The sequence below is a fragment of the Schistocerca gregaria genome, chromosome X, assembly GCF_023897955.1.
Source record: "Schistocerca gregaria isolate iqSchGreg1 chromosome X, iqSchGreg1.2, whole genome shotgun sequence".
NCBI classification, from domain to species: Eukaryota; Metazoa; Arthropoda; class Insecta; order Orthoptera; family Acrididae; genus Schistocerca; species Schistocerca gregaria.
In genome coordinates this window covers 483,050,397-483,065,717 of record NC_064931.1, presented here as the reverse complement: position 1 = coordinate 483,065,717, position 15,321 = coordinate 483,050,397, and the positions used below count along the sequence as shown (strand labels likewise).

Below are 15,321 nucleotides of genomic sequence, written 5' to 3'. Positions count from 1 at the left end.
CTTCCCCAAAGAAGTCAACAGTCTTAGATTATCTTTTTTTCTCATCATATTCTCTCTCTTCACACCTACATTGCTCCACAAAATGTCTTTAATTTAGACACATTGTGCATTGGTGACACTCACATTGTGCATCAGTACTGGAACATAATGTATATCACACTTTTGTACAGAATGATTAGTTTCCAGCTGTACCTCTGTATTGTATTTGCACACTTCATAGTCTTTCAGCTTTCTGTAACTGGTTGGAAGTGCCCTGATTATCTCACCTGCTCTTCTCTTTCCATTGTGTCATCAAGTAGTTGCTATTGTCTTAGAATAATTGTTATCACTTCATTCTTCTTTGCAATAAAGTATATTCCATGATGTCTCACCAACTCCTGCAAAGAGACTACATGCTGCTGAGCTTTCTCTTCTTATTTCTCCACAAACCTCTGACAGTAATTACTCTGAACCACAGTGAGGACTGAAAGTAGTGAAAACTTATTTTTCTTTGTTAACATAATTGTCTGTGTCAGTTATCTTCTTTCCCCTTCAATCTTTTACATTATTAACTTGTTTTAAACTGTCTCTTATCATAGAGACTTCAATTTCCATTGCATACTAAAGCACAAGATGTGCAGTGTGGCTGCAGCATTCTCCTTTATTCACAACATTAAACTTCCAAGTTCTGTTAATGTAACTGAAACCTGTTCTTGATCATTAACTGCCTCACTTAGGAAACACACATCCCATTGACTTGCTTCCAAGTTCTTTGTTTTATTGCTTTTATTAATTATTAATGATATTGAAAAATTTGCTTTTTCATTCTTTGCCCATTATAGTCTATTATATGTGTACTTTTGCTAATATCTGTAGCTTACCAAGACTTCTCATTTCGTCTACTCGTGATCAGTTTGTGAATTTTTAAAATGCCATATGCTGTTCCTGGCAGCTCTCTAAAAATAAAATGCTTCAATTACCAGGCTTCCTTTTATTTTAAAACCAATTTCTTTTTGGATTTGTTGCTGTAGCACTTAATGCTGCACTAACCTGTTTTAGAAATTCCTTGCCAAGTTTGCATGTGAGCTCCTTGTAGCTGCCACAAAAGTTTCAATTGCAAGTTCCTCACTCTACCATGTACTTCCAAAGTCACTTCTTTCTTAAATACACAAACATTATCTCATAACATGCACAAGTACTTTAACTTAACGATCATAATAATAGCTGAATTGTAAAATAAATATTGAATGTTTTTATTAGTTCTTGCCGAATTTTTGAGATGGAAGGATCACATACTAGTGTGAGGATGAATAAATACAGGTATGGGCAACTGTACTGAGATCACCAAAATTAGTGATAGTGCCATTGGTGTTTCTTCCTTCAATCAGTAGGTAAGAGATATCCCTAAATACTTACATTTTTGTGAATTTTATGGAGGAATTTTACATACTTTAATCAAGGCATCTAGTCTTTATATTGTAAAGGCTATTACAAACCTGTTTCTATAATAACATATCGTGCCATTTACATCTGTTGCACTACATCTTATCAAATCTGATACGTAAAGTACAAGGGTTGGGGTTAGAGTCCAGTATCAAATACGTACAAGAGAATAATATACACACAGTTGTTCTCCCAGAGTAGTTCATGACTTATTTTGTCAACACAGAACAAAAGGTTCGCATTTAACATAAGCCGAATTTCACGTCCAGTCAGTAAGAATATAAACTTTTGAAACCAGCTGAACAAATTGCGCTGTACCGACAGTTCTCAAACATGAAAGGAAACAATTTTTCGTTTGCTAGTAAAACGCTAGGGCATGCGTCAAAGTGTTTATGCATATAGAGCCATATTTCGTGTCATTTAAACAACATACGTTTATTGTAGTATCAATCTACTACTATCTTTACTGATCTTTCCAAAAATTACCACAAATTTTTTGCGGTTTTGCACTTGTTATTATTATTTCGTTTTATGGCAGTGTTCGCCCTCACTAATTGATGCATTTCTGTGAAGTAGATGTGTTGTTGACAGTTTCTCTAAAATTGTATTAATGGTAAACAAAAAACACGACAAAAAAAATCGTAGGACGTGCGGCACATATGTATTACCACTGTTCCAACTAAATAAACTGAATTTCAAGTTTACTGTTCTGCGTCAAAAGCTAACTAACTAATGAACCAGCTGAAGTATACCAGACGTATTATCGCGATGAGCGCTTTTGGAAAGCTATATCCAAATAGTTCGTTTACATTAATAAATTATCTTCGCACACGTACGACTTCCTGAGTGACTTGCCGTGGCAATGTTTTGTCGGGACAGACGGTACGACCACGAACAGACGGCCGTGCAGACTGACTACCGTAGACACAGTGTGGCCAATACGTGAAGACTAAATGTTATGCCTGTAATGTTAACAAGTACGAATTGAATTGTTTTAGGAGTTCTGAATAACAGGCGACTTTTCGATGATTAATGAATTCAAATAGGAACAACTGTACGGATATATTGTTCTCTAATGATATATGTCATATTGTGATTTTGAATGTAAGCAAGTTATGTTGGCAACACTATCAAATAATAGAAGCCGCAGCAGTCAGCAGTTTGGAAATTGCAGTTTACGTGAAAGGATGGCTTAAGAGCGTTTGTACGCGGAATGCCAAGCTTTTGGTCGCCTGTTGTTAAAGCCGATGGGCAGTTGCTTGTGACACACTCCTTACATTTGTGTGGGTAAGTATATCCTGTTACTGTTGTGTTTAAAATTGAAGAAAAGACATTCTAGGGTTCTGCTGAAGCCGAGATTCTTGAAGTGTTGTTAGCCGGCTTGAAAGTTTTCTTCATTTATGCCATACATGGACTGACACACTATTACGAAACAATAACCTTTCATTGTCTGATATTTTCTTTACGTTGACATTTCGTGTAATTGACTACAAAATAAATAAAAAATGTTATACATGTTAATTGCTGGTTTCAGTTGGTCCATTTCAAATTTTTGTTAGTTTCACGTTAGATGCATTTTCGATTAATTGTAATGATCTGGAACGAGTAATTTTTCCATTCACATTAAACATTCATATGTAAATAGGGTTACATGCTGACAATTAAAATTTTTATTTTTGACATTTAACTTATCCTAGAGTAAGTGATAAAAAATTTTAGTGTCAGTATTTCTGTGCTAAAGACAACCTTAATGAGGAATAATTAATGTCATGTTTTTTTCTGGTACTGCAATTATGCACAACATTGTCCCTTCTGAATGGTAGTGGATTATCTACAACAGATTTCATAAGAAAGTAAATATACCGAGAAACAGTAGTCAAAATGATTTAATCCTTAAACAGATGGCTACAAGATGAGCACCACATATTATCCATAAATCACCTTTTTGAGTATCTGAATTTCTGCTTTGAGTTACCCTAAAACATTATTCCAAATGACCACCTCATCCTCATCGCCACCTTAAAGCCACATTAATTCGTGTCGGCGTCGTTCCTTATAGTCTTTATCCTTATCCAGTATTCTTTGATTCCTAAATTTTGCAACCTAATTCGTCCTTCTGCCCACGATGATTTTGTCTTGGGTCTGATTCTGTCGTGGAAACTTTTGACAATCTGAATTTTTTATTTGAAAATCACCCTGTTGTAAATCTCTGTTTCCTGTATTCCCATTTGTTCCAGATCCCTTTTTACCTCGTGGATCCATTGTACTTTGCCTCTTGTGTTCGTTGTTGTTGTTGTGGTCTTCAGTCCTGAAACTGGTTTGATGCAGCTCTCCATGGTACTCTATCCTGTGCAAGCTTCTTCATCTCCCAGTACCTAGTGGAACCTACATCCTTCTGAATCTGCTTAGTGTTTTCATCTCTTGGTCTCCCTCTACGATTTTTACCCTCCACACTGCCCTCCAATACTAAATTGGTGATCCCTTGATGCCTCAGAACATGTCCTACCAACCGATCCCTTCTTTTGGTCAAGTTGTGCCACAAACTTCTCTTCTCCCCAATCCTATTCAATACTTCCTCATTAGTTATGTGATCTACCCACCTAATGTTCAGCATTCTTCTGTAGCACCACATTTCGAAAGCTTCTATTCTCTTCTTGTCCAAACTATTTATCGTCCATGTTTCACGTCCATACATGGCTACACTCCATACAAATACTTTCAGAAATGACATCCTTACACTTAAGTCTTTACTCGATGTTAACAAATTTCTCTTCTTCAGAAACGCTTTCCTTGCCATTGCCAGTCTACATTTTATATCGTCTCTACTTCGACCATCACCAGTTATTTTGCTCCCCAAATAGCAAAACTCCTTTACTACTTCAAGTGTCTCATTTCCTAATGTAATTCACTCAGCATCACCCGACTTAATTCGATTACATTCCATTATCCTCGTTTTGCTTTTTTTGATGTTCATCTTATATCCTCCTTTCAAGACACTATCCGTTCCATTCAACTGCTCTTCCAAGTCCTTTGCTGTCTCTGACAGAATTACGATGTCATCGGCGAACCTCAACATTTTTATTTCTTCTCCATGGATTTTAATACCTACTCCGAATTTTTCTTTTGTTTCCTTTGCTGCTTGCTCAATATACAAATTGAATAACATCGGGGAGGGACTACAACCCTGTCTCACTCCCTTCCCAACAACTGCTTCCCTTTCATGTCCCTCGACTCTTATAACTGCCATCTGGTTTCTGTACAAATTGTGTTCGTGTTCGTAAGAAACTGTTATTTGAGGTGTCAACCCCAACCCCCGTCCCATTCTAAGACTGTGCCCGAAAAAACGCGATCCCTCTTCTTTTCCTGGTGGCATCCGAGATTCTCTCTATCTGGATGCACAGTTCTTGGTTCGCTCGCCTTCTGTATTGACCATCTCCTGTTCTCGAGACCCCAATATCCTCCTGAAAATCCTTCGCTCCATAAGTTACAGTCTCATAAGTACCCCAGTCCTTTCAAGGTTCAGAATTCGTGCTGAATGTAAAGAAGCGCCAGGGCAGACCACTGTGGGCAATGTCTCAGTTTTGCGTTGATCGAAATATTCTTATTACCGTAGACGATCATAGTTAGTTTGCATATTGAATTTTTTTTTTTTTATTATTTTTTTTTTTTTTTTTTTTTATACGTGTTCCCAATGCTTCTGTTTCTGTCAGACCAGGTTCTGTCCATTCTGACAGGTATCTCTCTCCTAGGACCAGCCTTAGGCATGTGCAAACGGTGCAACCGCACAGGGTACCGCACAAAAAATTAAAAGGTAATTTGAAAACTGTCTTCCGTAATTTTTATTACTGATAAACTGAAAAAATGTTTCTGTAACCACTTTTAATGTAATGTAATTCAATTATATACCCACTGTGACACGACTTTGGCCACTGGAGTACGTCCCAGAAAATTACGCGTCCATCGGAGTGGAGGAACCAGAGGCTGTGTTACAGATGCTCTATAGTAATATTTGTTGTCAACATATGACTAATACTCATGTCTACATTAAGAGGTACGCGATTCATTGTTTCTCGGCGCCTCTCCGCCCCCTTCTACTCACTGTTGTGGCTAACAATCGGGCATTACATTATTCCGTCAGCAGGTGTTTCCCACAGAATGATTTGTTCATTGTGGTCAGTTTAAACGTACGGTACTTCCCCAGTTCACACTGTTTCACGCCTGGTGTGTGCACACTGTGTGAAAATACAGTGTATTTGCCTGTCCGTTGAAGTTCAAAGTGCCATGTCGTGACAGGGACATATTTAGAAAATACGATTCAGGTGCTCAAAAGTTCAAGAAAAGATACAACATGAAAAATTTTTGAACTCACGAAAAGACGCTTTCGAAAAATTTCTTCGAGCAGAAACTCCAGACAGTGAGGCTAAAGTGTGCTTACAGGACGATGGCCTCTCGCCATGTGGTGCTTGAGATACAAGTGAACATGAAGCACTGGAATGCGGACTGCCTGTTATCCCACATTCAGGTAGGCCTAGTAGCAGCAGTTGTGAAGTACATACAAAGTCCGACCCATGCATCTGGCCTAATATGTTATCATCCATGATAAACGAAATTGTACAGAAAGGCCCTACTAAAATTTTAAATTTTAAATTTTTAGTTTCCTTAAGTGAGAACAGAAGAAAATTTTCAACTCATTTTTACGTAAGAACTTTACCAAATGGAGAAAAAGGCATCGTAAATGGCTTGTATATTCGAAATCTACCAACAAAGTTTTTTTTTGTTGTAAATTTATGGATCTCCTTCAAACAAGCTGTCAACTGGAAAAAGAGAAGGAACATTGACGTCAGGTTCAAAAAAAGAATTATACTCGCCGTCAGCTACCTAGCTCAACATAATGTGGCCGTAAGGGGAACCAGCGACAATCTCCGTCAAGAAAATAATAGTAATTTTCTTGGTTTGATCGAAATAACAGCAGAATTTGACCCTGTTTTGCAGGAACATTTAAGTTAGGTAAAAGCTCAAAAAATTCATGGCCATTATCTTGGGAAAAACATTCAAAATGAACACACAAATGTGCTTCTCAACAAAGTAAAAAACTGCATTCTTTATTTTGTAAAAGAAAGTAAATATTTTTTCTGTCATGCTTGATTGTACTCCTGATAACAGTGAACAAATTATATTGGTTGTTGGGTTGGTAAATTTATCAGAAAACACAGTGACTGTAGAAGAGCACTTCAACAACAGTAGAAAGTCTGACATCCTTTTGTCGAGACTAGATCAACTAGGACTCTATATTCATGATTGCAGATGCCAAAATTACGATAATGAAGCAAATACGAAAGGTTATCGAAGTCATGTTCAAGAAAGAACCCTAAAGTGCAATCCAAGGGCATTTTATATGCTATGTGCCAGCCATAGTCTTAACCTTGGTTATCAGATGCGACAAAATTTACAGCAAAAGTACTCAATTTTTTGTGTTATTCAGAGAATATACATTGTTTTCAGAGCATCGACTCAGAGATGGGAAATCTTATTGAACAGGGTACCTACCAACTTTAACAATGAAGAAGCTTTCAGATACTCGATGGGGAGTGTCAAAGCGGTAAGGTGCTAGACAAGACAAGTCAGAGACGCCCTTTTTGAGGTGAGCAACAGCACTACTGAATCGAAAACAAAGAGCGAAGCACACTCTCTTGCTGTGAACGAATTAGAAAGCTTCGAATTTATTGTAGACTTTGTCATATGGTATGATCTCTTTGCCGTTAACGCAGCAAGAAAAAGGAAAACATGGACGTGAAAGTAGCAACTAAATCCCTCGAAAGTCTCGTGAAATTTGTTGAGAAATTCCGCGAAAAAGGTTTTGTTAATGCAGATCAGCGGAAGAGATTGCTGGAAGTTTACAGACTGAACCAAAATTTGGAGAAAAAAGGATTGGCAAGAAGGCAAAGCAATTTGATTATGAAGGTGACGACATGGTTTGCAGAGCTCAACTTTCTTAGGAGAAATGCAAAATCGATTTTTTCTACCCTGTCGTTGACACAGTGTTAAAAAAATCTGAAAACAACTCTTATGTTAATACTGAAATACTTGAATGACATTGGAAACCCATTGCCCAACATTTATATTGCCTACAGATTTTGTTAACTGTGTCAGCGACTGTCGCCGCCGCTAGCTGTTCACGTTTAAAGCTCATGAAGAATTATTTCAGAAGCAGCATCTCACAAGAATGCCTGTCTTCTCTTGCCATGCTGTCAGTGGAACACGACGTGGTTTCAAAATTGAATTCTGAAGATATTATTGATGGACTAGCTTGTCAGAAAGCAAGGAAAAGATGGTTTGTGTAAAATGTGTAAAGCAGAAAACCCCATAGCGTTTATAACATAAAACTCATTTAATTTGGAGTAAATGTAGAACACAGTCAAGCGATGAAAACATTTAAGTGTATATCCTGAACAAAACTTGAGAACCTTAATGAATTTTGAATTTCATTAAATTGGAAGAATTCCCATAGCTAATTACATCTAATTATTAACATTTTAGTACTTAACGAAGCCTGTTCAGAGTCCTTCTCTGATTGATTATTTTCCTATCACGACAGTAGGTCTGCTGTTACAACAGTCTCCTGAGATATTGGTAGTATGTCAGTGACGAAACTTTGAATTGTTTTGAACATAACGAATATCACCTGTGTTAAGAGGGATGCTCGCGCGCAAGTTTTGCACATGGATCCGCGCCAGCCGAGGCCGGCCCTCGTCTGCCTTCGGAATTTTCCCCCCTGTTGTCATCCATCTAAGAGTTTACTTAAGGTTTGTCATGTATCGTGTCTTCTCGATAGAGATATGTAGGCCTGCCTTAGCGGCTTAGCTTTGTAGCTGCGTGATTTGATTAACTGTCTCTTCTAATAATTCAGACAACATGTCGACATCGTCTGCGAATGTCACACCGTCTACCCGAATTCCTTTTTTCTTGTACTCCAGTCGTATTTCTTCCACTCATTTCATTTCTCATCGCCATTCCTGATCATTATCAAGTACCGGTACACAGTTACAGAGCAAAGGGGAGAGCTCGCCTCCCTTTGTGACTCCGGTTTCGCATTTTTCTTAAACCTCAATCCCCGAATTATTAACGCTCTTGGTGACAGTCTTGGGTTTTATTTCCTTTACTGCCAAGCCAATTCATTTTACTGCATCCAGGACAGAAACTGACCGTGCAAGAGCAAACGCACTTTCGGCTTCCTCAACACTAAGGATAAGAGATTGCATCAGTAATCGCCTAACCCCGTGGTCCATGGGTTGTGTGAGGCTGGTTGAACCTGGAGGGATCCAAGCCAATACCACGTTTAATAACTTTACTTTCGGGTGGCAGGTTGCATTGTCTAAGAAAAGGAGAACTTGGCGATTTCCTTTTTCCATTTTTGCATTGAATGAGTCGAGGCATTCTTCCATAAGGCCACTCACCATCCACGCCTTTTCATAGCTTCGCCATGTGACTGGAAGCTTACTGACGTCTATGTTTTTGAAACAGTGTGGTTTTGCCGCCATTCCAATCACCAGTGGCTTCTCCATTTAACCTAATATGTTTCCACGCAGCAATACAGTGAGTCCTTCCTTGGACGTTTCTCCGCCGGTGCACTTTTCACTTCTAATTTCTAGCTATTTTTAAGGCAGCGCGCAATAAAACAGTCCCGTTTCATCGGCATTGAGCTCGTCTTTCGGACCATAATTCACAATTGAGTTGGACAGTATTGTCTTCCATTCTGTTGCTACACTTTCCTGCACATCCTTAGCTTCCCCACACACTTCATTCCACACGATGTTGTGCGTAGCTTTGAAACTGTCCAGCCATTCTGTGGATGCCTTAAACTCCGTAATTCCAAGCTCTTTAGCGACTTTTAGAAGTAGTTTCATGTCCGCGCACATAGAATCATTCCCACACTTTTTCGGTAATTTATTCATTTCCATTCTTCTTCGGCTTCCTTTTAATCTGCCCGTTCCCTTTCATCCATTCGTCCCGAATCTTATCCTTGTTTCCTAAAGTCTCATAAATTTGTGTTTTACCGCATTTGAAACGCAACATTATTTTGCGCACAGAGAGTTTGTCTTTCTCACTCGCCTCGATTACATTAATCTTTTCGTTAAGTGTTAACGACATATACCGTCGTTCGACGTCATGTTACTGTATCTCATAAAGTGCTACTAGTCAACTGAAACTGGTAGAAAATAATGACCCTGCCGGGTAAAACCATTGTTTAACGCAACACTACCCACCTCTTTCACTGCGCACATTAGAGCAGAATGACGGTAGATGCGCAACAGTGTTACTGTATGTGTCAGCGTATGTCAATAATGAGGAAAACGAGAAAGCCGACAAACAGAACGCTGACGAACGAACCGTTTCCTTTGATGTACTGTACCGACACTGAGCGTAACTTACTCGTTGTTGCACAGAGCGGCGCGGTTTCGGCCCGCACCAGCAGCGCCGCGCTGCGCTGGACCTATTTTCTTGGTTTTGCGCCGCTGAACAGAGGTGTTAAAAGTAACGTCCTTGTAGAGTCGTGAATAACTAATGAACTGAGGCTCTTTTCCGCATTATGCAATGAATTACTATGTATGTTCTATGATTTGCTTTCCGTTTCCGTGTTAGGTACGTTCCGTTTTATACACAAAAAAAAAAAACGTATAAAAGTGCACTGAATGCGTCGAGACTGAAATACTTGTGCGGTTTGGGCAGATTTCCGAATCATACACGTGCCGATTTGAGCAAGTTTTACTGTCTTAATATATAACCTATAAGCAACCCCCAGCGGCTTGCTCTCATACCGTGTCTAGTTTCATTGACTGTTGCTGGCAACGATGTATAACAACCATTATTCACTTACACTGAGTAACTTTAGTGCCATTAATTCGGTTACCGTTGCAGTGTGTGTGTGTGTGTGTGTGTGTGTGTGTGTGTGAGAGAGAGAGAGAGAGAGAGAGAGAGAGAGAGAGAGAGAGAGAGAGAGAGAGAGAGAGAGAGAGATCTCGTTGTATTGTGATGTCAAAAGCGAAACTTGAATGTTCTTCCTATGACGGATACATAGAAATATGGCCTTTCAAATACATTTATAATGATAGGTAGTGACGCATAGATCATTTTTTCCAGGTGTTTGAAGATCGTCCTTACTCTCTTCGTATGATTGGATTACTGTGGATTTTCTCCCGATTTTGGTACCAACATTTATGGCAACCCTAGATCTACCTTATGTCGATTTGCTGACCTTATGTCCAGTCAGTAAGCAGTAATTACTTCCCCTACTTGACAAATGCTCGATTATAATATAAACTAATATCGCACAACTGCAAAACCCCAGCGGCGTTCATGTACTATTAAACATTCTGCGATAACACTCGGATGTAACGCGAGAAAAGACACTTGTGTGCAAAACAAAACTTAAGGACGAAAGTGACTTGCGCATGACGTGTCACTGACAGGTAACATAACTCGATGGGCCTTGGACAGTACATAGAAGGAACTGCTGCAGTTTAGCACACAAGGTAACTGAAAGAAATCTGCAATGAGACGAGTAGAAATAACGCCTCCATCAAAGACAATAATTACACTGAAGTCACCGAAATTCACGTTGGTCCCCTGGACATTACGTGAGGCGGGACATAGTTGTTAATAGGTTGTGTGATTAGAACGGCTGGCACTGCAAGCTGTGCAACGTGCTCCCATGCTTGCCACAAAAATGATAGTTGTTTGTTGTGGTAGGGCGTTCCATTGCTCCACCCCTGTGTTTGACCGCTGCTGGATGGTCGTTGATGCATCTGCACGTGCTGCAATACGTCTCCCCAACAAATCCCACTTGTGCTTGACAGGATTTAAGTTGGGGGAACGTTCAGATTAGTAAATTCGCCGAATATCGTGTTGTTCCAAGAGCTGCTTCACCTGCACTGTTCGATGCGGTCGTGCACTTTCATCCATAAGAATGAAGTAAGGGCCGAATGCACCCCTGAAAAGACGCACTTGGGAAAGGAGTGCAGTGTCACAACAAAGTTTACCGGTAAGCGCGCCGTCTTCAAAAAGTTCCCACTTCTCTCTATGGGGGTGCGTTAATACGCGCGGGAACATTGTCCAACATGATCGTTTTGGTGGTGCGGGTATTATGGTGTGCGGAGGCATAATGTTGCATGGACGTACTGACCTCCAAATCTTTGTCATGACCAAGGTACCATCATGAATTGTGGTCACTACAGTCTAGTTATTGTCTTGGAATAATAGTGGCATTTCTGTTCGCCTCGCTGCGTATTTCTTTCGGTTACCTTCTTTACTTCACTGTAGCAGTTCTTTCTGTGTATGGTCCAAGTTTCATCGAGCTATGTATGTTACTTGACAGTGAAATTTAGTACAAAAGTTACTTTCGTCCTTCGGCTGCACACACTAGTGTGTGTTAATCTTGGTTTTCATTGGTGTACAGATCTGATACTATCATAGCTTCTTATTTGGGTCGATTACATATTATGTATATATATGTCATGTGTTTAATAACTGTCGTTCACCACTCGCAGTGAATGAAAGAATTATTGCCTTTATTTTATGGAATCTTGGGCAAACATTTTTGCTGGAAATAATGCCTTGTACAGGCGACCACTTGTGCGTCATTGATAACCATCATGACTGCATGGGGCGACAAAAATATGGAAACACCACGATAAATAGTTGCTCGAACATAAATGCAGGTGCTAGACAGACCTGCGGTTTGCACTGTTGTATTTGACCACAGTCAGCAATTGCGCTATGTCCTCAGTACTTTGCATGTGTCTGTCGGGGTCAGAACAGTGTTCTGTGTAGTTGTGAGTGCACGCATTATGTCGGAGCTACGTGGACACGAATGTGGGCAAAAACGAGCGTTGGAACTTAATAGTGGCAACTATTTATTTACAGCTCGTTCAATATAGATACGTGTTTCGAAATTTTACCGACCTTCAAAGTAGTAACCAGCATTGTGTATAACCCGTTGCCAGCGCAGGTTCGAATCCTGCCTCGGGCATGGATGTGTGTGATGTCCTTAAGTTAGTTAGGTGTAAGTAGTTTTAAGTTCTAGGGGACTGATGACCTCAGAAGTTAAGTCCCATAGTGCTCAGAGCCATTTGAACCATTTGAATCGTGAGTTGTTTAATGAACAATTCTTACATTCGTCAGTTCTGATTTATGTAAACCACAGAGAATCTAAATCAGAATGACGTGACAGGGATTTGAACGTTACACCTTTTCGAATACAAATCAAATGTCTTAACCACCCCTCTAACTTTGGAGGTTGATATACGAGTGCATTGTATTCCAGGAACACTAAAACTACATATAAACATGTAAAGTCTTCAGAACAGTTTTCATAATACGATTGGGCCCTCTTTCAGTAACAGAGCTAATGACTCAGCACCCAAGAAGAGAACCACCTCTTTCGTTACAAAGGAAGGACCAGTGTCGGTTTTAGTGCGTGCGTCATCTATGGTGAAGAGAGACTAAAATTTCCTGTTTCGTATTAGTGGAATTATACTTTTACATACGGCGTTTTCTTACCATATTTTTATGTTGTGGTTCGCACCGTAAACACTCAAATTTGTTGTTTTTTCAGTCCATATTGATATGGATAGACTCATTGTGTTAGCCTATAGTTTTGTACATCACTTTGATCTTCATTTACTGTGTCATTAGGCGCAACTATATGTTAATATTTGATTTTATCATTTTTTCCAATAATACCACAGGTTTGTGTGAAAAAAAATTAAAAATAATAGAGTGCAACTTAAATTTATACCACCAGATTAATTCGGTATACGCCACGCACATCCTATTGACAGCTGAAAATAGTCACATTTGCAGCTTCTAGTTTTGAGCCAAATAAGATTCAATAGTCAGTCGAGGAGGAGGAAACCATTAATCTTCTTATTAAAAATATATCAGAGTTAAGAATTCGTTTCATTAATTTAACTTGACGGAGACTGAATTAGGAAATTCGCATAGCCATGTAATTGTCACAAGTGTATGTACGTCAGCCCAGAGAGGTTTGGAGAAAGTTAGTTCCCGAGTGAACTGAAAAAAAAAAAAAAAAACTGGTGTTCATGAAAATAAAATTGAAGCTAACGTCTCCGATAAAAGTGAGAGTAGAAAAGTAGTTTTGTGTGGATAGCTGTTGCCGCGTCATCTACGACGCTAGGCAACCGTTACGTGCAGAGGACTGTTATCATGAAGATGGTTACCATTATGCAGAGATGGCTGCGTATTTAAACTAAAGTGCATAAACAGAAATCCCTTTAACTGGATAAAAACGAAATTTACCAGTAAAATACCGCCATCACGTAAGTGGCGTCCACAAGATGCCCAGCAAATGTGACTTGCTGCTATGGTTTCCTCAGTATATTCACAAAAGTACTGGGAAGTAGCACAAAACGAATCGGTGGAAATTTATTACAAATGACTGAGCCTACCGAAACATACCCCACAGTAAATAACAGTGGGGGGAGGGAAGGTTAGGATTTTAAGATGCCGCGGATGGTGAGCTCAGCAGAGACGGAAAACAAGTCAGTATTGAGCAGGGACAGAAATAAAATCGACCACGTCGTTTTCGAAGTAAACATCCCGACATTCAGCTTTAGCGATTAAGGGAACCACGAAAAACATAAATATCAATGATTGCACAGCTGTTTGAAGGCCGCGCATCCTGAATCCGACTCCTGTAACTTTACCTTAGCTCCATTCTCCATAGCTCTGTACCTTTTCCTGCTGTATTAACGAGCCAGGAGGGGAAGAATCCACGTTATGATTTATTAACGTGGCATCAGAACAGCAGGGCATTCTCCAAATAGCAGATACTATCTACAGACGTCACATCATTAAATGCTGAATCGGAATTACTTTTATTATTATTTGAAGGCCATGCAGAGTCTTTAACACGCCATCGCACTATTATGAGCGGGAAAAACATTCAATGGAATATCATTACAACACCATCCTCCAAGACGACGGTCGATATCAACTATTATTTGATTTCATTAAGTATTCTAATGCAAGGGGAGGATCATTTTGTAACAAATATGGCGGACAAGATTGATACTGTCGAACAAAAATTAATCCATGGGAAAAAATCGCTTTCAGTTTCATGACACGGTACATTACCGGAACTCAAGGCAGCCATTTGTAGACTAGACATGACTGACTATATTGCTATTCCTAGGTTCGAAGAGTTAAAATACAAATATTCGAAGTGTAGATGTTTCTTAGACAACGATTTACCAGACTTTCAGCATCCTAGATTCAGCGGATGTTCTTAGTACGAAACAGACCTGCGGCATTATAGCGCTGTAGGGAGACAACGAAGCCAATTAAAGACAATCAGCTAAGTGCAAATTACACATATCAAAAAAAGTTTTGCATCGCCCCAGTTCCCAGAACTCCTGAAGATCGGTGTTGACTGTGAATATTGTATCACAGACATAGTCCCTTTGACTGTTCAGAGACGTCACTAAACACACCCAAAGATGTAAACAACCATGCATGAACAGCGCGTATTAGACGGAGGAGGTCCGACTGCCGATCAGTTACAGTTATTTCACCAGGAAGGAGGCACACGTCTTGTGTTGTCTATTGTTCAACGAAGCCTAGACGGTCAGTACCGCGGTTCGATCGCGTCCGCATTGTTACTTTGTGCTTGGAAGAGCTCTCAACGAGGGATGTGTCCAGGCGCCTCGAAGTGAACCAAAGCGATGTTGTTCGGATATGGAGAACATACAAAGAGTCGCTTAGGCCGCCCAATGGCTACTACTGCAGTGGATGATCGGTACCTAGGGATTATGGCTAGGAGGAACCCTGACAGCAATGCCACCATGTTGAATAATGCTTTTCGTGCAGCCACAGGACGTAGTG

The 15,321-nt window shown here is 39.7% G+C and overlaps 1 protein-coding gene across 1 annotated transcript in view; it reads left to right on the top strand.

Annotated features, from left to right (window-relative positions):
• Window positions 1-2,680: 2,680 nt before the first annotated feature.
• The window catches only part of LOC126298945 (uncharacterized), an 828,858-nt gene continuing 816,217 nt past the window's right edge, over window positions 2,681-15,321 (top strand). Inside the window, exon 1 of the mRNA XM_049990548.1 lies at window positions 2,681-2,709. The gene's annotated coding sequence lies outside the window, so the exon portion shown is untranslated. The remainder of the gene's footprint in view (window positions 2,710-15,321) is intronic.